Source organism: Psammomys obesus, unplaced genomic scaffold (genome assembly GCF_907164565.1).
Source record: "Psammomys obesus unplaced genomic scaffold, mPsaObe1.curated_primary_1811, whole genome shotgun sequence".
NCBI classification, from domain to species: Eukaryota; Metazoa; Chordata; class Mammalia; order Rodentia; family Muridae; genus Psammomys; species Psammomys obesus.
Genome location: NW_026594377.1, coordinates 6,176,616 through 6,203,691, shown reverse-complemented (window position 1 = coordinate 6,203,691; position 27,076 = coordinate 6,176,616).

Below are 27,076 nucleotides of genomic sequence, written 5' to 3'. Positions count from 1 at the left end.
GGGAGGGAATGAGGGATCAGGACACAGCTGGGATACAGAGTTAATAAAATGTAACTGATAAGAAAAAAATAAAATTCAAAAAAAAAATTTTTTTACTTCATATTTTTTTTTATATTAGACCTCTGTTGGATATAGGGTTGGTGGAGATCTTTTCTCATTTTGTAAGCTGCCATTTTGTTCTATTCACAGTGTCTTTTACCTTGCAGAAGCTTTTTACAAGTAGTTTTCTTAGGTTGTATTTTTCCTTCTAATATCTTCTCTAATGCTGGATTTGTGTGTAGCTATTGTTGAAATTTTTTTGTTGTTGTTGAATATCTTGTTTTCTCTGTCTATGAGGATTGAGAGTTTTGCTGGGTATAGTAGCCTAGCCTGACATGTGTTCTCTTAGGGTCTGCATGATATCTGTCCAGGCCCTTCTGGCTTTCATAGTGTCTGTTGAGAAGTCAGGTGTGATTCTGATGGGTTTGCTATTATATATTACTTGGCCTTTTTCCCTTGTAGCTTTTAGTATTTTTTCTTGGTTCCATGTACTTACATTATGTGGCAGGAAGATTTTCTTTTCTTGTCTAATTTATTAGGTGTTCTGTAGGCTTTTTGTATGTTTATATGCCTCTCCTTTTATTTGGCAAATTTTCTTCTATGATTTTTTTTTAATATTTTATGGGCCTTGGAGAAGGGAACCTTCTTTTTCCACTTTTCCTATTATTCTTAGGTTTTGTTTATTCATGTTGTCTTGGATTTCTTGGATGGGTTGTGTCAGGAACTTTTTAGAATTATTATTTTTCTTTGACAAATACAATGATTTCTTCCATTGTATCTTCCACACCTGATATTCTTTCTTCCATCTCTTGTAGTCTGTTGGTTATGCTTACCTCTGTAGTTCCTCTTTTCTTTCCTAAGTTGTCCCTTTCCATGATTTCCTCCATTTGTGTTCTCTTTAAGTTTTGCAATTCTATCTTCAGATCTTCAACCGTTTTATTGATTTCTTTCACCTGTGTGGCTGTATTTTCCTGTTTTTTCTTCAATTCCTTCACCTGTTTGTTTGAACATTCCCCTCTTTCTTTTATTTCTTTCAGTGATGTAATTATTTCCCCTCTGAAAGCCACTGTTTGGCTGCATCTTCCTGTATTTCTTTCAGATGGCCATGATCTGTTTGATTTTTATCTTCCTCTAATTCTTTATGCATTTTATTTATTTACTCTATTAACCTCTTCATAAGCATAGATGTAATGTCATCTTCTTGAATTTCACGAATGTTAGGGTGTCCAGGGCTACTTGCACCTGGATACCTGGGTTCTGGGGATGCCATAATGCTTTGCCTTTTGTTGGTTTTGCTTTTATGTTGGCTTCTACCCATCTGGTTGTCTCAGGTGTAGTCTGTTAATTTCTGGTGTCAGCTGGAGTCCTATGATGGGGAGAATCCCCATGGCAGGATTCTGAAGGAGATCTCTTCAGCTTTTTGGGTATGGTCACCTCAATAGTGTTGCTTCTCAGGAATTGTCACAGTTCAGCTCAGGCATGTGGACTTGTGTGGTAACTGTGGAGTTCAGGAAGTCTCTCCTCTTGTCAGGAGAAGTCCTGGAGATGGCTGCCCTGATGGTAGGTTTCTTGCTCTGAATTTAATGAGCAGGTGCTGGTGCTCTTAAGCTGTATTTGCTGGGGACAGCCCTCATGAAGAACCACAGAATCTCATGTTTTTTTCAGTTTAGCTAGAGATAACTGGCCACACCTTGGAGCAGTATCTGAGGGTTTCTCCAATGGCTCTCAGGCTTTTGTAGGTTTGAGGTTGGAGGGGCGTGCCCCAGGAGCCTAGCCATAATCAGTGGCAGGTGAGCACAGCACTTATGCATGCAGTAGAAGGCCACAGCCTAGAGCCTGTGGGAACCCAGAAACTTTTCTTGAGCTGGCTGTCCTGAGGGTTGGACCTGATGTTTTTCCAGAGTCTGTGGTGTTTTGGGGTCTGCAGGTCTGTCTGGGATGGTGAGTAGAGCAAGCAGGCACAGGCTCCTGGCTATGCCTTACTGGCGACTGGGTGATTGGGTGCTTGTAGGAAACCAGGAACTTTTACAGAGAATTTTTTTTTGTGGGGGGAGTGTCGGCTGAGTGCTCTGAGGTCAGACCTGCTCTTCCCTTCACTGTGGGCTTCCACCTGACAGAGAAACTCAGACTCTGGTGCCTTGGGGCTCTCAGTTCTGTCTGGGATGGCGAGTCGGGTGTGCAGGCAGGACTCTGTTCTGGCAGCTAAGCACCCCACTTTGGGCTGGTGCCTGAGTGCCCACCGGACCCAACTCCTTTTCCAGGGATTGTCAAGCTGATCTAAGACCTGTCCCGATCGCTTCCTGCACTGTGAGGTGTTCTCTCTACTGGAAATCCCAGTCTCTGGTGTTGTGGGGCCCAGAATTCAGTCTGGGATAGTGATCAGAGCACGCCAGTGTGTGGCTCTGGTCTGGTGACCAAACACATGGCGGGACCAGAAACTCTTCCATGTTTTAGCTGGGTGACCTGAAGCTGCTTTCCTCTCCCCTGGGAAACATAGTCACTGGTGTTTTAGGGCTTAGGGTTCCTTCTACTGGTCACTGTGCAGACCCTGCTGTGCTGCTGGTCAGAAAGAGTTTTGTCCTCTAGGCGCTGCCATCTTGGATCCCCATGGATGATGTTTTTGATGTATTCTTGGTTTATGTCTGTTGTGAACCTAATTCCTGGCCCACAGCTCAGCCTTTACCTTTATCTCTGGAGGCCTAAGGACACAAGAACAAGGTCTCACAAGAAGTGAGACCTCTACACTGCATACTTCTGCCTGCTGGCTCCTCCAGGGATAGCCAAACAGTGGTGAGGTATGTCTTGTACCCTGAGCATTCCATCTTCCAGATCACAGCGCTACCTGCAATCTCAGAGGCCAGCAGGCCACAATGATCACAGCTGAGCTTCCTTCATTGAAGACTTGTTGACACTCAGGACAGAGAGAGGCCTGCTGCCATTAGGGACCACCAGAGATTTTGTCATCAGGAACCACCAGATATAAAATGTTACTGTTCCTCAGTGCTCCATTTTTCCAGCTCATACTTGGCCTGCATTACCTGAGGCCTGAGACTACCAGATAGCTAAGAGCCAGTGTAACAAAATAAACAACAAGAGCCAGTGCAACAGAGCAACAGCAGAAATCAATAACATGACTCACTAGGATTGAAAATATTAGGACTGAAATTAATCTTTGCCGTGGCTGAAGAAAGACTTTGGAGCACTTGACAGGTAGACAGGAACATTAATCAGGAGATATGCTAGTGACATATGGTTAAAAAAAATAGCTGGATCTCTTTTCAATAAAAACACAGCTCACATGAAAGTAAATTAAAGTCTAAAAAACAAAAACCTGGGTGCTAATAAATAATACATTTGTTCTTTCAAAACTCACTTAATAAAAATAATTAAAAGTCACAGATAGCATAGTGTAGTAAAATTGTACAGATGCAAATTAATAGAATTATTTACTATTAAAAGTAAGAGAAAATTTTTTTGTTTAAAAATACATGAACATTTATGCAGGATTAGGCACTTTACATGTTTTAATGCAAATATCATTTTAAAAGTACCCATGGCGGGGGTGGGGGGCAAGATGGCGGCACCAGGAGAACACTGCATCTAAGAAGCAGGACAACATTTTCCGAGCAGCGACCAAAAGACTGTACTTTGGGCCCTAAAACAACAGTTATCGTGATTTCCAGGTGAGAGGAAACCCCTACGGTGTGGGAATCAGGTGGGTCCAAGCTCAGGCCACCCAGCCAGAACCCAGAACAGATCATGGGTCACGAAGGCACTAGGTCCCCAGAACAGAGCCACATGCCTGAGTGTCCTGATCATCTTCCCAGGCTGATCAGTGGGCACAAAAACACCAGAGACGGGGAGTCCCAGTCTCGAGAAAAACCCACAGGGAAGGAAAGCAGTGGGACTGGCCACAGGTCACCCAGTCTTTCCCTGGAAAAAGACTCGCAGACCGCGGGTACCCTCCGCCATCAATGAACTGGCCTCCTGCGGCCAGCACGGAGTGGCTGCACCCAGCTCTCTAGCACAGACTGAGCTGCGTGCCCTAGTGCAACAGAGACAGGGAGTTCCTGTCGGGAGAGGCCCCCACAGGGAAGGAAGGAAATAGTACTGACTTGGGATACCCAGACTTTACCTGGGGAAAGTCTCTCACAGACCAGCGGGTACGAGCCCCATCACCAAACTGGCCCCAGGCCAGAAGCACAAAGAGTAGGTGGGCACCCAGCTCCTGCAGATTAGCAGGAAGAGACCTGCTTTGCACCAACTATTCCTCACAGACAGAACAGTGTGTCACTGTCTGGAGAAATCCTCACAGGGAACTAAGCAAAGGGGACAGACTTAGGCCACCCAGTATATCCCTGGAAAAGGTCCCACAGACTGACCCAACCCAGGGACCTGCTGTGCACCAGATAGCCTGCTGTTACCAGGAGAGTGGTACTCACCCTCCACAGATAACTGCTTAGGTACTGGGGCACAGAGCCCCAACCTCAGACCTACTGAAGCCAGGGATCCCTGAGATCAACCCCCAGATACTGCTCCACGGGGCAACCAGTTATCCCTAACAAAACCGAACAAACCATGGGACACACAGGTTACAGCAGCTGATCACTAAATTCACAGCAAGAAACTGAGCATCTGTCTTCAGGAATTCTCCTGGTAAGAGGAGAGCCCTCTCAACTAATAAGGACGACAGTTACAATTCAGGTCTCTACACCTGAGGTGAGCAGCGGCAACTCCTGAAAAACACCAGCCATCCAGTGACTATACCCAAAAAGCTTAGAAGGCTTCCATCAGAAAAAAACATCTTCCCGCCAAAGGGATTCTCTCCACCACAGGATTCCAGGAAAAAACAGAAACCAACTTAAAAAATCTAAGATAACCCAATGGGTAGAGGCCAGCATAAAATTTCAACCAACAAAAGTCAGAGCAATATGGCATCTCCAGAACCCAGTTATCCAGGGACAGGTAGCCCTAGACACCCCAGCATAATTGAAATGCAAGAAGAGGACCTAGCATCTATGATCACAAAGAAGATAACAGAGGAAACAAATAAAATGTGTAAAGAAATAGAGGAAGATAAAAACAGTTTATGGACATCCATAAAGAAATAGAGGAAGTTGCAGCCAAACAGTTAGTGGCCTATAGAGAGGAAATGCTTAAATCACTGAATGAAATAAAAGAAAAAGAGGATTGTTCAAACAAACAGCTGATGGAATTGATGGAAAAACAGGAAAATACAGTCAGACAAGTGAAGGAAATCACCAAAATGGCTCAAGACCTGAAGATAGAATTGGAAAACTTAAAGAAAACACAAATGGAGGAAATTGTGGAAAGAAAGAACTTAGGGAAGAAAATAGGAACCATAGAGGTTAGCATAACCAATAGACTACAAGAGATGGAAGAAAGAATCTCAGGTGTGGAAGATAAAATGGAAGAAATAGATGTATCTGTCAAAGAAAATGTTAAATCTAAAAAATTCCTGACACAGACCATCCAAGAAATTCAAGACAACATAAAAAAGACAAAACCTAAGAATAATAGGTATAGAGGAAAAAGAAGATTCCCTGATCCAAGACCCAGAAAATATCTTCAACAAAATCATTGAAGAAAATTTCCCCAACTTAAAGGAGAGACCAATACGAATTCAAGAAGCCTACAGAACACCCAATAAATTAGACCAGAAAAGAAAATCCTCCCGCCACATAATAATCAAAACAGTAAGTATACAGAACAAAGAAAAGATACTAAAAGCTACAAGGGAAAAAGGCCAAGTAACCTGTAACAGCAAACCCATTACAATCACACCTGAATTCTTAACAGAGACGATGAAAACCAAAAGGGCCTGGACAGATATCATGCAGACCCTAAGAGAACACAGATGTCCGCCCAGGCTACTACTGAGAGTTTTACCCAGCAAAACTCTCAGTCCTCACAGATGGAGAAAACAAGATATTCAATGACAAAAATAAATTTCAACAATACCTACACACAAATCCAACGTTACAGAAGACACTAGAAGGGAAAATACAACCCAAGAAAACTAGCTACTTTCAAGAAAACACAGGAAATAATTAACCTCACTACAGCAAAACAAAAAGCAACCAAACACACAACCTTATGACCACAGGCAACGTCAAAATCACAGAATCTAACAGCCACTGGACATTAATCTCTCTAAACATCAATGGACTAAATTCTCCAATAAAAAGACACAGACTAACAGAATGGATGCGTAAACAAAACCCAGCAATCTGTTGCATACAAGAAACTCACCTAAGTCACAAAGATAGACAATACCTGAGGGTAAAGGGTTGGAAGACAGCTTTCCAAGCAAATGGACCCAAGAAGCAAGCAGGAGTGGCCATTCTAATATCTGATAAAATAGACTTTCAACCAAAATTAATAAAAAGAGATGGGGAAGGACACTTCATACTCATAAAGGGAAAATTTCACCAGGAAGACATCACAATCCTGAACATCTATGCCCCAAATACAAGGGCATCCACATTTGTAAAAGAGACATTGATAAAATTTAAACCACACATAGATCCCCACACATTAATAGTAGGAAACTTCAACACCCCACTCTCAACAAAGGACAGGTCAACAAAACAGAAATTAAACAAAGAAACAATGTCTCTAACAGAGTTCATGAATCAAATGGACCTCACAGACATTTACAGAACTTTACACCCAAACACAAAAGAATTTACCTTCTTCTCAGCACCTCATGGAACCTTCTCCAAAATAGACCATATAGTTGGTCACAAAGCAAGCCTCAACAGATACAAGAAGACTGAAATAATCCCTTGTATCCTGTCTGATCACCATGGAATAAAGCTGGACTTCAACAACAACAGAAATAGCAAAAAGCCTACACACACATGGAAACTGAACAACTTGTTACTAAATGACAGCTGGGTCAGGAAAGAAATAAACAAAGAAATTAAAGTCTTCCTAGAAATCAATGAAAATGAAGACACAACATACGCAAACTTGTGGGACACAATGAAAGCAGTGCTAAGAGGAAAAGTTCATAGCACTAAGTGGCTTCAAGAAGAAATTCGAGACAGCTTATTCAAGCAACTTAATGGCTCACTTAAAAACCCTAGAAAAAGAAGCAGCAGACACACCGAGAAGGAGTAGACGGCTGGAAATAATCAAACTCAGGGCTGAAATCAATAAATTAGAAACAAATAAAACAATTCAAAGAATCAATGAAACCAAAAGTTGGTTCTTTGAGAAAATCAACAAGATCGACAAACCTTTAGACAAACTAACTAAAAGCAGAGAAACACCATCCAAATCAACAAAATCAGAAATGAAAAGAGGGACATAACTACAGACACTGAGGAAATCCAAACAATCATTAGGACTTACTTCAAAAGTCTATATGCCACAAAATATGAAAACCTAAATGAAATGGACATTCTTCTTGATCAATTTGACTTACGAAAGCTGAATCAGGACCAGGTAAATCGATTAAATAGTCCTATATCCCCCAAAGTTATAGAAGTGGTCATCGAAAGTCTCCCATCCAAAAAAAAAGCCCAGGACCAGATGATTTCAGTGCAGAATTCTACCAGACCTTCAAAGAAGAGCTAACTCCAATTCTCTTCAAACTATTCCACAAAATAGAAACAGAAGGAACATTACCAAACTCATTCTATGAAGCCACAGTCACCTTGATACCTAAACCACACAAAGACACAACAAAAAAAAGAGAATTTCAGGCCAATCTTCCTTATGAACATTGATGCAAAAATACTCAACAAAATACTTCCAAACCGAATACAAGAATACATCAAAGATATCATCCACTATGACCAAGTAGGCTTCATCCCAGGTATGCAGCGGTGGTTCAATATATGGAAATCCATCAGTGTAATCTACCATATTAACAAACTGAAAGAAAAAACTACATGATAATCTCCCCAGATGCTGAAAAAGCATTTGACAAAATCCAACATCCATTCATGTTTAAATTATTAGACAGATCAAGGATACAAGGCACATATCTATACATAGTAAAGGTGATTATACAGCAAGCCTATAGCCAACATCAAACTGAACAGAGAGAAACTTAAAGCAATCCCACTGAAATTAGGGACAAGACAAGGCTGCCCACTCTCTCCATATCTCTTCAACATAGTGCTAGAAGTCCTGGCTAGAGCAATAAGGCACTTGAAGGAGATCAAGGAGATACAAATTGGAAAAGAAGAAGTCAAATTATCAATATTGGCAGATGATATGATAGTATACGTGAGTGACCCCAAAAACTCTACCAGGGAACTCCTACAGCTGAAAAACACCTTCAGCAATGTGGCCGAATACAAAATTATTTCAAAAAATCAGTAACCCTCATGTATACAAAAGACAAAAGGGCTGAGAAAGAAACTAAGGAAACAACACCATTCACAATAGCCACAAATGACATAAGGTACCTCGGAGTAACCCTAACCAAGGAAGTCAAAGACTTGTATGAAAAAAATTTCAAGTCTCTGAAGAAAGAATTAGAAGAAGATATGAGAAGATGGAAAGATCTCCCATGCTCATGGCTTGGCAGGATTAACATAGTAAAAATGGCCATCTTACCAAAAGAAATCTACAGATTCAATGCAATTCCCATCAAATTGCCAACACAATTCTTTACAGACCTGGAAAGAAAAATTCTCAACTTCATATGGAATAACAAGAAACCCAGAATTGCTAAAACAATCCTCTACAATAAAAGATCTTCTGGGGGTATCTCCATCCCTGATTTATAGAGCAGGTACATCTGTACAGATCTCCATCTGTACTATAGAGCAACAATAATAAAACTGCATGGTACTGGCATAGAAACAGAATGGTGGATCAATGGAACTGAACAGAGGACACAGAGATAAACCCACACACTTATGGACACCTGATCCTTGACAAAGATGCCAAAACCATACAATGGAGAAAAGACAGCATCTTCAACAAATGATGCTGGTCTAACTTGATGTCTACATGTAGAAAAATGAAAATAGATCCATACTTATCATCCTGCACAAAACTAAAGTCCAAGTGGATCAAAGACCTCAACATAAAACCAGACACATTAAATCGGTTAGAAAAAAAAAATGGGGAATACCCTTGAACTCATTGGCACAGGAAACAACTTCCTGAACAGAACACCAACAGCACAGGTTCTAAGAGCAACAATCAATAAATGGGACCTCATGAAGCTGAAAAGCTTCTGTAAAGCAAAGGATACCACCGTCATCAAAACAAAACAACCGCCTACAGATTGGGAAAGAATCTTCATGAACCCTCTATCTGATAAAGGACTAATATCCAGTATATATAAAGAACTAAAGAAGCAGAAAAGCAGCATACCAAGTAATCCAATTAAAAAATAAGGAACAGAGCTAAACAGAGAATTCTCTGCAGAGGAATATCGAATGGCAGAGAAGCACTTAAAGAAATGCTCAACCTCAATAGCCATTAGGGAAATGCAAATCAAAATGACCCTGAAATATCACCTTACACCCATCAGAATGGCCAAGATGAAAAACTCAAGGGACAACAGATGCTGGAGAGATTGTGGAGAAAGGGGAACCCTCCTCCACTGCTGGTGGGAATGTAAACTTGTACAACCTCTCTGGAAAGCAATCTGGCACTTTCTCAGACAACTAGGAATAGCGCTTCCTCAATACCCAGCCATACCATTCCTAGGCATATATCTAAAAGATTCTCAAGTACACAATAAGGACATTTTCTCAACCATGTTTGTAGCAGCTTTATTTGTAATAGCCAGAAACTGGAAACAACCCAGATGCCCCTCAACTGCAGAATAGATGCAGAAATTGTGGTACATCTACACAATGGAGTATTACTCAGCAATGAAAAATAAGGAAATCATGAAATTTGTAGGTAAATGGTGGGACCTAGAAAGGACCATCCTGAGTGAGCTGTCCCAGAAGCAGAAAGACTCATATGGTATATACTCACTCATATAGACATAACATACTATTCACCTACTATATACTGTACATCTAAAGAAACTAAGCAAGAGAGAGGACTCTGACTAAAATGCTCAATCCCCATCCTGAAAGGCAAAGAGGCTGGACATCAGAAGATGAAGAAATCAGGAAACAACCTAGGAACCTGCCACAGAGGGCCTCTGAAAGCCTCTGCCCTGCAGACAATCAAAGCAGACACTGAGACTTATGGCCAACTGTTGGGCAGAGTGCATGGAATCTTATGTAAGAAGTGGGAATTAGTAAGAGCTGGAGAGGACAGGAACCACACAAGGAGAGCAACAGGACCAGAAAACTTAAACACGGGGAACTTCCCAGAGACTCATACTCCAACCAAGGACTATTCATGGAGATATCCTAGAACCCCTGCACAGATGTAGCACATGATAGTTCAGTGTCCAAGTGGGTTACATAGTAAAGGGAAGAGGGACTGCCTCTGACATAATCTGATTGGCCTGCTCTTTGATCACCTCCCCCTGAGGGGGAGCAGCCTTACCAGGTCACAGAAGATGACAATGCAGCCACTCCTGAGGTGATCTGATAGACTAAGATCAGAAGGAAGGAGAAGAGGACCTCCCCAATCAGTGGACTTGGGGAGGGGCATGGATGAGGAAGGGGGAGGGCAGGTGGGATCGGGAGGGAAGGAGGGAGGGGCTTATGGGAGAATACAAAATAAATAAAGTGTAATTAATAGTAAAAACATATAAAAGAAAAATTTTAAAAAAAGTACCCATGGACAGTCTAAGATAAAATTTGTCACTTTTTGTTAACAGTCTATGATACAATTTGTCAATTTTTAAGCAGTTTTTGCAATGCTATTATTTTCATCTCTCTCTCTCTTCTTCCTCTTCTTCTTTTCCTTCTCTGTTTACATCTTTTCCTGTTTCTCTTCCTCCTTCTCTCCCTCCCTCTATTCTTCACCCTCCTCCTCTCTCTTTTTAAGTTTGATGAATAAAATTCATTTTTTCAAAGATTAAGCAATACTCCAAAAATTTGATTTGATGCCATTAACTTATCAGTCTTTCCCTGAGACTACTGTTCAATAAAAAATTGTTCAAATTGGAGTATCCTCATCCTCCCAAGGCCTTCATTCTGTTGTATTCAACTATATACATTTTAGAGACATTTCCCTATACACTGAAGGATTGCTTTGCTCCCCTCTTGAAGGCACCCTCTAATGTAGCTATTATATAGCAGTATTCCTGGAAGCCTGATAAAGGAAACCCTTGTAATATTCATATTTATACAGATAAGGGTTTTATCTTTCTTCTGAAAAACTGCAATCGCTAATTGTATGTTTTTGCCTACATAAATTTTGTGTGCCACATATGTGACTTGTATTTGTGGAGACAAGAAATGGGTGTTGAACAGCCTGGAATTTGAGGTACAGCAGGTTTGAGATGTCACCTCAGTTCTAAGAACTCAACCGGAATCCTCTGTAAAAGCAACAAGTGTTCTTAACCCCAGAGCCATCTCTCTAACTCCTTTTCTCCTCCTCTTTTTTCTTCCTTATTCTGTTCCCTCTTTACTCATACTCATCTTTATTCTTCTTTGTTTTAGTCACTGACTGCCTCCATGTTGAACCCAATAGCTTGTTCAATCCTTCTTTATGCCTAGAAGGAGGGCACACACTGTTGTTATTAAGGAAAAAAAATCCAATTGCTTGATTTTACCAATGAATTATAGGAAGCCAGATGCAGTGGGAAAAAAAAACCTGCTAGCTCAGAGAGAAAGAGAAATTCTCTTTTCCTACTTATCCAACATCCCAGAAGGAAAAAGCCTTTATACTCAGCTAAAGTCTCAGAAGAAAAACCCAAAAGCTAAAAGCCAAAAGCCAAAGCCCTTCTTTTTCTCCACCCTGTCTTAGTTACCCTTATCCCAATATTCAGCCTTTGTGCGTAATCTCTGTCAGCTAATTTCTTGTTCCATCTTTTGACCTAGAGTTAACTTTATTCAAACCTCTTTACAGAAAGCTCATAGATTTAAGGTTTGGTAGGGTTGAGCCACAGAACCACCTGTTTACAATTGACATAAAGTTCTTGGATGAAAGGTTTGTGCTAGGATTTCAAAATGGAATCAAATATCCCACAAGGATGCAAGATTCTTGTCATCTTAATAAATTCAAAGTAAGGAAGCTCTGTGTTAAATTTTAAGTGAAACACCTACTTGCCAACAAATGGAATTGTTGAATATATAAATGCAGGTGAAGATAAATCTGGATTACTGACAGATTGCATAAGGGAATTAATTGTATTTAATTGATCTGAAGATGCCTTTCCATAATTTGTAATGAGTAACACTGAAAGACTGCTTGTGTAACTAATGTATTTTGAGAAAATAAAGATGATGAGAATATTTTAGAGTATTTATATAAATATATATTTCAGGAAGTATACACTGTTTAATTTCATTAACAATATTCAGCAATGAACATAGAAGGAACATTCAAAGCTTACAAGCTGAATAGAGTAAGGTATTCTGTGTCTGCATTGTTTTGTAGTTACTCAAAAACACAGGATTCATTTATTAAAATGACATTTATTTTAGAGAAGCCAGGTTGCCTTTTATTATAGGTTATCAGTCTACACAGATGGAAAAAACAAGTCCATAAGTGCCTATATCCCTGTCAGCTTATGTTCTTATCCCTCACACTCATACTGACAAACCTAACAAATGTAAATTATTGCTTAATTTAATTCACTTTGACATCTCTTCATATACTTGGTAACATTTTAGTTTTGCTTGCTTTTATATATGTTATACAATTTGATCTTCCTTATGCACTCATTGGTCGAGGACCACTGCATATAATTTGGTGGCTTGCCTATTGTCTGTCTGAAAGAAGTCTATGATTTATTTTTAATGTCGGTCATTAAGGGAAGCAAGAAATCCAACAGAAGAGCATCATCGCTACCTCTTTCCCTCCAGATTCAATCCCTCAGTCAATCCCAAAGGATGCAACACACCAGCTGCAGCCTGTTCTTCTCCCCTTCCACACTGTGAATACTACAGACCTTCTCTCCTAACTTACCTCTCTCCACCTGTTGTGTTACCTCAGCCCCCAACTCTAGCAAGGCACGACCTGGTAGCCCACAGGCTACTACTGCCAGGGAAGCACATAGTTTCTCTGTAGATCTTTCCTCCTCCTGTTCTCCATCCAAATACCCAGTCTCCTCAGGTCTGTAGCAGACCCTCTGTATAGATGTCTTTCCACTGCCTACCTTGAGTCAAAGGAGGTAAAATCTATATCCCCTTCCTCCTATGAGCTCTTTCAGAAGCTTAGCCTATCCCAATTCCTAAGTGTCAGCTCCCAATACCCAGAAACATATTTAACCTAGAACTCCCAACAGCTACAACATTCAGTTAAAAAGACAGAACAGAGACACCAACAACTCTAAAAATCCAGGATTATGACAGAATCAAAGGAACAAATATCCAATCAACAAACACAAACCAGAAATAAGCCCTTGGATCTAAAAACCATTCCAAACCTAGATGCCTAGATGCTAATGTGGAGAAGGACTCAAGAACATCTAGGGCAATATGTCTCTACCCTGTAAGAATTGAGCAGTCACTAAATATTCCAACAGAGTTGAATCACAGTAACAAAAAGTAAGTTTGCAACCAACTACATGAAGATGAGTTTCTTTCCTCAATGTGCTAAAGTGTTTTTGTTTGTTTTATTGTGTTGTTTGTTTTTTTTATTTAATTTAATTTTATTAATTACACTTTATTCACTTTGTATCCACCCAAAAGCCCCTCCCTCCTACCATCCCTGACTCACCTTCCCTCCTGCTTCTTCACACATGCCCCTCCGGAAATCCACTGATAGAGGAGGTCCTCCTCTCCTTCCTTCTGATCTTAGTCTATCAGATCACATCAGGAGTGGCTGCATTGTCATCTTCTGTGGCGTGGTAAGGCTGCTCCCCACTCAGGGGGAGGTGATCAAAGAGCAGGCAAATCAGTTCATGTCAGAGTCAGTCCCTCTTCCTATTACTATGTAACCCACTTGGACACTAAAATGCCATGGGCTACATCTGTGCTGGGGTTCTAGGTTATCTCCATACCTGGTACTTGGTTGGAGTATGAGTCTCTGGGGAGACCCCTGTGTTCAAATTTTCTGGTTCTGTTGTTCTCCTTGTGGGGTTCCTGTCCTCTCCAGATAATACTATTTCCTACTTCTTACATAAGGACCCTGAGATTTTTACCTTACACCCATTAGAATAGCCAAGATGAAAAAACTCAAGTGACAACATATGCTGGAGAGGTTGTGGAGAAAGGGAACCCTCCTCTACTGCTGGTGGGAATGTAGACTTGTACAACCATTCTGGAAATCAATCTGGTGCTTTCAAAGACAGCTAAGAATAGCGCTTCCTCAAGATTCAGCCATACCACTCCTAGGCATATATCCAAAAGATTCTCAAGTAGACAATAAGGACATTTGTTCAACCATATCTGTAACAGCTTTATTTGTAATAGCCAGAAACAGCCCAGATGCCCCTCAACTGAAGAATGGACGCAGAAACTGTGGTATATCTACACAATGAAGTATTACACTGCAATGAAAAATAAGTAAATAATGAAATTTGCAGGTAAATGGTGGGACCTGGAAAGGATCGTCCTGAGTGAGCTGTCCCAGAAGCAGAAAGACACACACAGCATATACTCACTCATATAGACATATAATATACGATAAACCTACTAAAATCTGTACATCTAAAGAAACTAATCAAGAGAGAGGACCCTAACTAAAATGCTGAATCCCCATCCCGAAAGGCAAAGAGGATGGACATCAGAAGAAGAAGAAAACAGGAGACAACCTAGGGACCTGCCACAGAGGGCCTCTGAAAGGCTCTGCCCTGCAGACTATCAAAGCAGACACTGAGACTTATGGCCAACTGTTGATGTTGTTTGTTTGTTTTTTAATCGTACAAGTCCTTCACTTGTTGGTTAGTTACTACAAGATATATGAGGCTAGTGTGAATGTTGTTTCCCTGATTTTCTCCTCAGTACATTTTTGATTTGTATATTTAAGTATTGTTCATTTTTCTGTGTGAACTTTGTTCGCTGCTACTTGCTGAAAGAGTTTACCTGCTGTAGGAGTTTTCTGTTGGAACGTTTAGCGTCACTTATATTTACTATCATAATTTTCAGATAAATAATATTTGACTCCTTAATTTCTACCTTGTATAACCTTAATCTCCTTCAGTGGTCTTATTGCCTAGGCAAGACTGTATGAAACAAGGGTCCATGAGCTTTCTGTAAAGAGGTTTGAATAAAATTAACTCTTAGTGAAGAGATGGAACAAGAAATCAACTCTATGAAACAAGAGTTCATGGAAATGATCAAAGATGAATAGGTACAGCCAATGATACCACAATAGTTCACAAGTAACTAGATGATAGGCAGCAGATACTATGAGGAAATGCTGGATGATGGCATGATTAGCATCAATATAAGAGAAAAACAGTCACTGGTTAAAATGTCTTCACTTGACTCAGTATGGTAATTCATTTAATACACATGATTTTTATTACTAGAAATTTCAATTTTTAACATTTCAGACTATAGTTGATTGGTGCTAATTCAAAACATCTAATGTGGAAAATTAAAGTTGCCAGAAGAAGAGAATTTTTTTAAATTTTTATTAATTACACTTTATTCATTTTGTATCCCCCCATAAGCCCCTCCCTCCTCCCCTCCCGATCCCACCCTCCCTCCCCTTTCTGCATGCATGCCACTCCCCAAGTCCACTGATAGGGGAGGTTCTCCTCTCCTTTCTGATCTTAGTCTATCAGTTCTCATCAAAATTGGCTGCATTGTCCTCTACCGTGGCCTGGTAAGGCTGCTCCCCCCTCAGGGGGAGGTGATCAAAGAGCAGGCCAATCAGATTATGTCAGAGGCAGTCCCTCTTCCCATTACTATGTAACCCACTTGGACACTGAACTGCCATGGGCTACATCTGTGCAGAAGAAGAGAATTTTAAAATTACATTTTTGTTATTATTTCATAATGTACTAGGAATATGAATGTCTTTCTGCAAAGGCCTAGGCAAGTCAAATGACCCACATGAGACAATCCTAAAGAATAACAAGGAAGCATAAAATGATGAAAATTGGAATTGTATTTCAGAAAAGCATGTTTTTTTATTGTTGTTCTTTTATTTAAATAATTCATTAATTTTATTTTTTTATTTTCTGTGAAACAAAAAGGAAAGACCCAGCATTCCACATCAGGTTTTGCATCCACAGAGATATATGGTTTAAGGAAATACAGTTAATTTTAACCAAACATCTGTTGCTTCCTCCTGACATGTGAATGTCACTTATTGCACCTATGGTGACAGCTTGCCAGGCTGCTTATTGTCATACTTCAAATGAGTTGCTGGTGGGTACAACTGTGGATTACTTCCCTAACATGTCAGCTAGCCTACTGTTTATGTACCATGGAAACTCGGCTTCAAGATAGCAGTATTCAAGTCAGATCCAGCTAGAATCACTGAATCCTAAGAGATCCTGAGTGATTTCTTTAGCAACAGGCATTCACCCTCAACACTGAGAGGAAAACAGGTGCTACCACAATCGTGGGGGATAGTCATTTGAAACTCCTTGACTTAACATTGGAAAGATTTCTCTCGACAGGATTAGAATCATGTCTGGCACTGGAAATCTTGTCAGCTTTTTGGAACTAGTGAAGTAGTGAAGTCATTAAATCAGCCCACTTCATTACAGCATTCTAAGTAATATTCTTATCATACAACCCCTATCACCCCTATCTAAAAAACTCTTCTGTACTGAAAATGGAGACCGTTGCTGAAAGCCAAAACAGGACAGAGTGAAGAGATGAGTTGATAATGGGAAACCCAGATATCTGTACCTATAGCTCTAGTGTTCGTAGCTCAGGGAACGTTGCAGAAAGATGTGTTTAAAGGAATGTAAGAGCTAGAAAACCTGAGAGTCTGTTTTGAAATTATCTTTAATAGAAATGAATGCAAAAGCACATGATGAAACTATCAGTAGACATATTAACATTCAATAGTCAAAATTTTGTGTGTTCCACCTTTAGACAAAGAACTATGGGCAACTAATGAAAGGCTCAGGGAAGTATTAGCTTCTTTCAGAATGTCCTTCTAATGGATAGTTTAATACAGATTATTAAACCTGGGAATTATATACACAAATCAAGAATATAGATTCAAGTTGTATTCATATTTTTATACATACAAATATGTACACCTAAACACACATACAGAACAATGTAACAGAGTCTGTAACTTTCAAATTATGAGGGGAGGACAAGGAGGACACAGCTACATAATTGTAAATCAGAAAATTTTAAAATAGTAATAAAAGGATACATTGAGAGCATATGCTAATGATTGTTCAGGATTGCCCATAGCATTATTAATGTGAACTTATGAGTTTCTTCAGTAGAGATTTTGAGATTTCCACATCACAAAATCATATTACAAGTCCTTTCCAGGAAGACAAATCATGAATAAGGAATACTTCATGGTTGGATAAAGGTTTTAGTTTATGAAGAGAGTTATAGCAAATATACAGTAACTTACATGTGTTTCTGTCTGTAATGTATGGGTGAAATTGTATGATGTGTGTGAATGTGTATGTGTTGTGTGTGTGTATAAGATATGAAGACCATGAGCTTTCTTAGGTTAGAGGACAGCTTCAACCTGTTGCTCTTTTCTCCCATAATTTTTCACTCAGGGCCTCTTTTTTTCACTACTGAACATGTCCGGAATAGCTAGCCAAGAATCTTCTACTGATTCCTTTGCCTTCATCTCAAGGTAGAAGCTTCTGGTTTGGAGATGTTTGTGCTACAGTGGCAAGATTTTTTAATTGTTTTTAAAATTTTTTTATAATTACAATTCATTCACTTTGTATCCCAGATGTAGCCCTCTCCCTCATCCCCTCCCAATCATACCCTCCCTCCCTCTTATCCTCTGATGTCCCTCCCCTAGCCCATTGATAGGGGAGGAACTCCTCCCCTTCCATCTGACCCTAGCCTATCAGGTCTCATCAGGACTGGCTGCATTGTCTTCCTCTGTGGACAGGTACAGCTGCGCAACACCCAGGGGGAGGTGATCAAAGAGCCAGCCACTGACTTCATGCCAAAGAGAACCCCTGCTTCCCTTACCAGAGAACCCACTTGTAGGCTGAGCTACCATGGCCTGCATCTGAGCCCGGAGTCTAGGTTATCTCCATGCATAGTCCTTGGTTTGAGTATTGGTCTTACAAAGATCCCTGAGCCCAGATTTTTCTGCTACTGTTGCTCTCCTTGTGGAGCTCCTGTCCCTTCCAGTTCTAATTCCCCCTTCTTCCATAAGATTCTGTGCACACAGCCAGAGGTATGAGTCTCAGCATCTGCATTGATACACTGCTCGGTAGAGTCTTTTAAAGATCCTCTGTGGTAGTCTCTTGTCCTGTGCCCCTGTTTTTTTCCACATCTGAAGTTCATTCCATTTGATTTCTGAGTGAATATTAAACAAATTCCCCAGTGTCCTTCTTATTGTTTAGCTTCTTTAGGAGCACAGATTTTAGTATGTTTATCCTATATATGACATGACTAATATCCACTTTTAAATCAGTATATACCATGTGTGACTTTCTGCTTCTAGGTTACTGTACTCAGGATGATCTTTTCTAGTTATCACCATTTGTCTTCAATTATCATGTTTTTTTTTCTTTTTTTCTTTATTAATTACGATTTTTCACTTTGTATCCCCCCTGTGGTTCCTTCCCTCCTCTCGTCCCAATCCTTCCCTTCCTCCACCCTCTGCATGCATGCCTTTCCCCAAGTCCACTGATAGGGGAGGTCTTCTTTTCCTTACTTCTGATCCTAGTCAATTAGGTCTCATCAGGAGTAGCTGCATTGTCCTCTTCTGTGGCCTGGTAATGCTGCTACCCCCTCAGGGGGAGGTAATAAAAGAGCAGGCCAATCAGTTCATGTCAGAGGCAGTCCCTGTTTCTATTACAATGAACCCACTTGGATACTGAACTGCCATGGGCTACATCTGTGCAGGGGTCTTAGGTTATGTCCATGCAGAGTCCTTGGTTGGAATAGCTCTCAGAAAGGACCCCTATGCTCAGATATTTTTGGTTCTGTTGCTCTCCTTATGGAGTTCCTGTCCTCTCCAGATCTTACTGTTTCCCACGTCTTTCCTAAGATTCCCTGCACTCTGCCCAAAGGTTGGCCATAAGTCTCAATATTTACATTGATAGTCTCCAGGGCAGAGCTTTTCAGAGGTCCTATGTGTCAGGCTCCTGACTTGTTCCCTGTTTTCTCCTAATTCTGATGTCCAGCCTCTTTGCCTTTCTCGATAGGAATTGAGCATTTTAGCAAGAATCCTCCCTCTTGATTAGTTTCTTTAGGTGTACAGATTTTAGTAGGTTTATCCTATATTATATGTCAATATGAGTGAGTATATACCGTGTGCATCCCTCTGCTTCTGGGATAGCTCACTCAGGATGATCTTTTCCAGATCCCATCATTTACCTGCAAATTTCATGATTTCCTTGTTTTTTACTGCTGAGTAATACTCCATTGTGTAGATATACCACAATTTGTGCATCCATTCCTCCACTGAGGGGCATCTGGGCTGTTTCCAGCTTCTGGCTATTACAAATAAGGCTGCTACAAACATGGTTGAGCAAATGTCTTTATTGTGTACTTGAGAATCTTTTGGACATATGCCCAGGAGTGGTATAGCTGGATCGTGAGTAAGGGCTATTGCTAGTTGTCTGAGAAAGCGCCAGATAGCTTTCCAGACTGGTTGTACAAGTTTACATTCTCACCAGCAGTGGAGGTGGGTTCCCCTTTCTCCACAACCTCTCCAGCATGTGTTGTCTCTTGAAATGTGATCTTAGCCATTCTGATGGGTGTAAGGTGAAATCTTAGGTTCGTTTTGATTTTCATTTCCCTGATGGCTAATGAGGTTGAGCATTTCTTTAAGGGTGTCTCTGCCATTAGATATTCCTCTGCAGAAAATTCTCTGTTTAGCTCTGTACCCCATTTTTTAACTGGATTACTTGATTTTTTTGCTGTATAACTTCTTTAGTTCTTTATATATACTGGATATCAGCCCTCTGTCAGATGCTGTCTTTTCTCTATTGAATGGATTTGGCATCTTTGTTGAAAATCAGTGTGTGGATATATGTCAGGGTCTTCTATTTGATTCCATTGATCCACCAGTCTGTTTCTATGCCAGTACCATGCAGTTTTTAGTATTGTTCTCTATACTACAGCGTGAGATCAGAGATGGAGATACCTCATGAAGATCTTTTACTGTGAAAAATTGTTTTTAGCAATTCTGGGTTTCTTCTTGTTCCATATGAAGGTGAGAATTTTTCTTTCTAGGTCTGTAAATAATTGTGTCTGTTAATTTGATGGGAATTTCATTCAATCTGTAGATTGCTTTTGGTAAAATGGCCATTTTTACTAGGTTAATCCTGCCAAGCCATGAGCATGGGAGATCTTTCCATCTTCTCATATCTTCTCATATCTTCTTCTCATATCTTCTTCTAATTCTTTCTTCAGAGACTGGAAATTTTTTTTCATACAAGTCTTTGACTTGCTTGGTTAGTTTCACACCAATGTACTTTATGTCATTTGTGGCTATTGTAAAGGGTGTTGTTTCCCTAATTTCTTTCTCGGCCCTTTGTCCTTTGTATATAGGAAGGCTACTGATTTTTTTAAAGTTAATTTTGTATCCAGCCACTTTGCTGAAGGTGATAATCAAGTGTAGGAGTTCCAGGTAGAGTTTTTGGGGTCACTCAGATATACTATCATATCGTCTGCAAATAGTGATAATTTGACTTCTTCCTTTCCAATTTGTATCCACTTGATCTCCTTCAATTATCTTATTGCTCTAGATAGGACTTTAAGAACAATGTTGAAAAGATATGGAGAGAGTGGACAGCCGTGCCTTGTCCCTGATTTCAGTGGGAATGATTTAAGTTTCTCTCCATTGAGTTTGATGTTGGCCATAGGCTTGCTGTATATCACCTTAACTATGTTCAGGTTATGTGTCTTGTATCCCTGATCTCTCCAATACTTTAAACATGAATGGATGTTGGATTTTTGTCAAATGCCTTTTCAGCATCTAAGGAGATGATAATGTTTTTTTTTTTTCTCCTTCAGGTTTTTATGTGGTGGATCACATTGATGGATTTCCGTATATTGAACCACACCTGCATGTCTGGGATGAAACTTACTTGGTCGTAGTGGATGATGTCTTTGATGTGTTCTTGTATTCGGTTTGGAAGTATTTTGTTGAGTATTTTTGCATCAGTGTTCATGATGGAGATTGGCCTGAAATTCTCTTTCTTTGTTGGGTCTTTGTGAGGTTTAGGTACCCAGGTGAATGTGGCTTCATAGAATAAGTTTGGTAGTGTTCCTTCTGTTTCTATCTTGTGGAATAGTTTGAAGAGTATTGGTGTTAGCTCTTCTTTGAAGGTCTGGTACAATTTGGCGCTGAAACCTTCTGGCCCTGGGGGTTTTTTGCATGGTAGACTTTTGATGACAACTTCTATTTTCTTAGGGGATATAGGACTATTTAATTGGTTTACCTGGTCTTGATTCAACTTTGGCATGTAGAATCGGTAAAGAAAATTGTCCATTTTATTTAGATTTTCAAATTTTGTGTCATATAGACTTTGGAAGTAAGACCTAATTATTGTTTCAATTTCTTAAGTGTCTGTGTTTATGTCCCCCTTTTTGTTTCGGGTTTTGTTGATTTGGATAGTTTCTCTCTGCCTTTTAGTTAGTCTGGCTAAGGGGTTGTCTATCTGGTTGATTTTTCTCAAAGAACCAGCTTTTGGTTTCATTAATTCTTTGAATTGTTTTATTTGTTTCTAATTGATTGATTTCAGCCCTGAGTTTGATTATTTCTTGCTGTCTATTCTTCTTTGGTGTGTTTGCTTTTTTTTCCCTAGGGGTCTTAAGTGAGCCATTAAGTTGCTTGCATAAGATGTTTCTAATTTCTTTTTGAAGGCACTTAGTGCTATGAACTTTCCCCTTAGCATTGCTTTCATTGTGTCCCATAAGACTGGGTATGTTGTACCTTCATTTTCATTGAATTCTAGGAAGTCTTTAATTTCTTTATTTCTTCCCTGACCCAGCTGTCATTTAGAAACAAGTTGTTCAGTTTCCATGTGTGTTTAGGCCTTTTGTTATTTTTTGTCATTGAGGTCCAGTTTTAGTCCATGGTGATCAGATAGGATACAAGGGATTATTTCAATCATTTTGTATCTGTTGAGGCTTGCTTTGTGACCAACTGTATGGTCTATTTTGGAGAAGGTTCCATGAGGTGCTGAGAAGAAGGTAAATTCTTTTGAGTTTGGGTGAAAGGTTCTGTAGATGTCTGTGAGGTTCATTTGATTCATGACCCCTCTGTCACAGTTATTGTTTCTTTGTTTAATTTCTGTTTTGTTGACCTGTCCTTTGTTGAGAGTGGGGTGTTGAAGTCTCCCACTATTAATGTGTGGGGGTCTATGTGTGGTTTAAGTTTTATTAAAGTTTCTTTTACAAATGTGGGTTCCCTTGCATTTGGGGCATAGATGTTCAAGATTGTGATATCTTCCTGGTGGATTTTTCCCTTAATGTGTATGAAGTTTCCTTCTCTATCTCTTTTGATTGATTTTGGTTGAAAATCTACTTTATTAGATATTAGGATGGCTATTCCTGCTTGCTTCTTGGGTCCATTTGCTTGGAAAACTGTCTTCCAGCACTTTACTCCCAGGTAATGTTAATCTTTGTGATTTAAGTGTGTTTCTTGTATGCAACAGATTGTTGGGTCTTGTTCACGCATCTATTCTGTTAGTCTGTGTCTTTTTATTGGAGAATTGAGTCCATTGATGTTGAGGGAGATTAATGACCAGTGGCTGTTAGAACCTTTGATATTGATGTTGACCATGGTTTTGTGTTTGTGTGTTTGGCTACTTTTGTTTTGCTGTAGTGAGGTTATTTATATCCTATGATTTCTTGAAAGTAGTTAGTTTTCTTGGGCTGTATTTTTCCTTCTAGTATCTTCTGTCAGGCTGGATTTGGGTGTAGGTATTGTTGAAATTTGCTGGATTTGTGTGTCGTTATTGTTGAAATTTGTTTTTGTCATTGAATATCTTGTTTTCTCCGTCTATGAGGACTGAGAGTTTTGCTGGGTACAGTAGCCTAGGCTGATATCTGTGTTCTCTTAGAGTCTGCATGATATTCGCCCAGGTCCTTCTGGCTTTCATAGTTTCTGTTGAGAAGTCACGTGTGATTCTGATGGGTTTACCATTATAGGTTACTTGGCCTTTTTCCCTTGCAGCTTTTAGTATTTTTTTCTTTGTTCTGTATACTTACTGTTTTGATTATTATGTAACTGGAGGATTTTCTTTTCTGGTCTAAATTATTAGGTATTCTGTAGGCCTCTTGTATTCTTAAACACTTCCCCTTTAAGTGGGGGAAATTTTCTTCAAAGATTTTGTTGAAAATATTTTTTGGGCATTGGAGGAGGGAATCTTCTTTTTCCTCTATTCCTATTATTCTTAGGTTTTGTCTTTTTATGTTGTCTTGGATTTCTTTTTTTTTTTAATTTTATTTTTTTCTTATCAGTTACATTTTATTAACTCTGTATCCCAGCCGTGTCCTTATCCCTCATTCAATCCCAGTCCCTCCCTCCCTCCCTCCCTCCCTCCCTCCCTCCCTCTCTCCCTCCCTCATCTCCACCGTGCCCCTTGCCAAGTCCACTGATAGGGGGGACCTCCTCCCCATTCATCCCTTCCTGTTTTATCAGGTATCTTCAGGACTGGCTGCAAAGCTCTCCTCTGTGGCCTAACAGGACTACTCCTCCCTTGGGGGGTGGGGAGGCCAAAGAGCCAGTCATTGAGTTCCTGTTAGAAATAGTTCTTGTTCCCCTCACTATGGGAAACCAATTGGTTACTGAGCTACCACAGGCTACATCTGAGCAGAGGTTCTAGGTTACATTCATACATGGTCCTTGGTTGCATGTCAGTCTCAGAAAAGACCCTGTGCCCAGATATATTTGGTCCTTGTGGAGCTCCTATCCTTTCCTCATCAGACTAACTCCCCTTCTTTCTTATGATTTTCTGTACTCTGCCAAAGGTTTGGTCATGAGTCTTTGCTTTGAAAACACTGCTAGTTAGAGTCTTTCAAATGCGCTCAGTAGACTCCTATCATATGTTCAATGCGGATCCCATCTGTCTTTCAAAACGAGGATTGATAATCTTACCCCATGTCCGCTCTCTTGATTATCTTTTTTAGGTGTATAGATTTCATTATGTTTATCATATCTTATAGGTCTATATAAGTGAGTATATACCGTGTTTGTCTTTCTCCTTCTGGGATATTTCACTCCAGATGATCTTTTCTAGATCCCACCATTTGCCTGCAAATTTCATGATTTCCTCCTTTTTGATTGCGAGAGAGAGAGCCTGTGCTGTTGGTGTTCTGTTCAGGAAGTTTTCTCCTGTACCAATGAGTTCTAGGGTATTCCCCACTTTTTTTCTAGCCGATTTAATGTGTCTGGTTTTATGTTGAGGTCTTTGATCCACTTGGACTTCAGTTTTGTGCAGGGTGATAAGTATGGATCTATTTGCATTTTTCTACATGTAGACATCCAGTTGGACCAGCACCATTTGTTAAAGATGCTATCTTTTTTCCATTGTATGGTTTTGGCATCTTTGTCAAAAATCAGGTGTCCGTAAGTGTGTGGGTTTATTTCTGGGTCTTCTGTTCGATTCCATTGATCCACCATTCTGTTTCTATGCCAGTACCATGCAGTTTTTATAACTGTTGCTCTATAGTACAGCTTGAGATCAGGGATGGAGATACCTCCAGAAGATCTTTTATTGTAGAGGATTGTTTTAGCAATTCTCGGATTCTTGTTATTCCATACGAAGTTGAGAATTTTTCTTTCCAGGTCTGTAAAGAATTGTGTTGGCAATTTGATGGGAATTGCATGAAATCTGTAGATTGCTTTTGGTAAGATGGCCATTTTTACTATGTTAATGCTGCCAAGCCATGAGCATGGGAGATCTTTCCATCTTCTCATATCTTCCTCTAATTCTTTCTTCAGAGACTTGAAATTTTTTTCATACAAGTCTTTGACTTGCTTGGTTAGGGTTACGCCAAGGTACTTTATGTCATTTGTGGCTATTGTGAATGGTGTTGTTTCTCTAATTTCTTTCTCAGCCCTTTTGTCTTTTGTATACAGGAGTGCTACTGATTTTTTTGAGTTAATTTTATATCCGGCCACTTTGCTGAAGGTGTTTATCAGCTGTAGGAGTTCCCTGGTAGAGTTTTTGGGATCACTCATATATACTATCATATCATCTGGAAATAGTGATAACTTGACTTCTTCTTTTCCCATCTGTATCCTCTTGATCTCCTTCGACTGTCTTATTGCTCTAGCAAGGACTTCCAGCACTATGTTGAAGAGATATGGAGACAGTGGGCAGCCTTGTCTTGTCCCTGATTTCAGAGGGATTGCTTTAAGTTTCTCTCCGTTCAGTTTGATGTTGGCTATAGGCTTGCTGTATATCGCCTTTACTATGTTTAGATATGTGCCTTGTATCCCTGATCTCTCCAGTACTTTAAACATGAATGGATGTTGGATTTTGTCAAATGCTTTTTCAGCATCTAGGGAGATTATCATGTGGTTTTTTTCTTTCAGTTTGTTAATATGGTGGATCACATTGATGGATTTCCGTATATTGAACCACCCCTGCATACCTGGGATAAAGCCTACTTGGTCATAGTGGATAATATCTTTGATGTGTTCTTGGATCCGGTTTGCAAGTATTTTGTTAAGTATTTTTGCATCAATGTTCATAAGGGAGATTGGCCTGAAATTCTCTTTCTTTGTTGAGTCTTTGTGAGGTTTAGGTACCAAGGTGATTGTGGCTTCATAGAATGAATTTGGTAATGTTCCTTCTGTTTCTATTTTGTGGAATAGTTTGAAGAGAATTGGAGTTAGCTCTTCTTTGAAGGTCTGGTAGAATTCTGCGCTGAAGCCATCTGGTCCTGGTCTTTTTTTGGATGGGAGACTTTTGATGACTGCTTCTATTTCTTTGGGGGATATAGGACTATTTAGTTGATTTACCTGGTCCTGATTGAGCTTTGGTGAGTCAAATCGATCAAGAAAATTGTCCATTTCATTTAGATTTTCAAATTTTGTGGCATATAGACTTTTTTTATTTTTTTATTTTATTTTATTTTTCTTTTTAGTTACATTTTGTTAACTCTGTGTCCCAGCTGTATCCCGCTCCCTCATTCCCTCCCCAACCCCACACTCCCTCCCTGGTCTCCTCCCTGCCCCTTTCCAAGTCCCCTGATAGGGGAGGACCTCCTCCCCTTTCATCTGACCCTGTTTTATCAGGTATCTTCAGGGCTGGCTGCAAAGTCCTCCTCTGTGGCCTAACAGACTGCTCCTCCCCTGGGGTGGGGGTCAAACAGCCTGCCCTTGAGATCCTATTAGAAATAGTCCGTGTTCCCCTTACTTTGGAAAACTACTTGGTTACTGAGCTACCACAGGCCACATCCGAGCAGAAGTTCTAGGTTATATCCATAGATGGTCCTTGGTTGAGTGTCAGTCTCAGAAAAGACCCTGTGCCCAGATATATTTGGTCCTTGTGGAGCTCCTATCCTTTCCATATCATACTAACTTCCCTTCTTTCATATGATTCCCTGCACTCTGCCGAGGGTTTGGTTATGAGTCTTAGTGTCTGCTTTGAAACACTGCTAGGTAGAGTCTTTCAGATGCCTTTTGTGATAGACTCCTGTCATAAGTTCAATGCACATCCCATTTGTCTTTCTAAATGAGGATTAATCACCTTCGCCTGTGTCCACTTTCTTGATTATCTTCTTTAGGTGTGTAGATTTCATTATGTTTATCATGTCTTGTAGGTCTATATAAGCGAGTATATACCAAGTTTGTCTTTCTCCTTCTGGGATACTTCACTCAGAATGATCTTTTCTAGATCCCACCACTTGCCTGCAAATTTCATGATTTC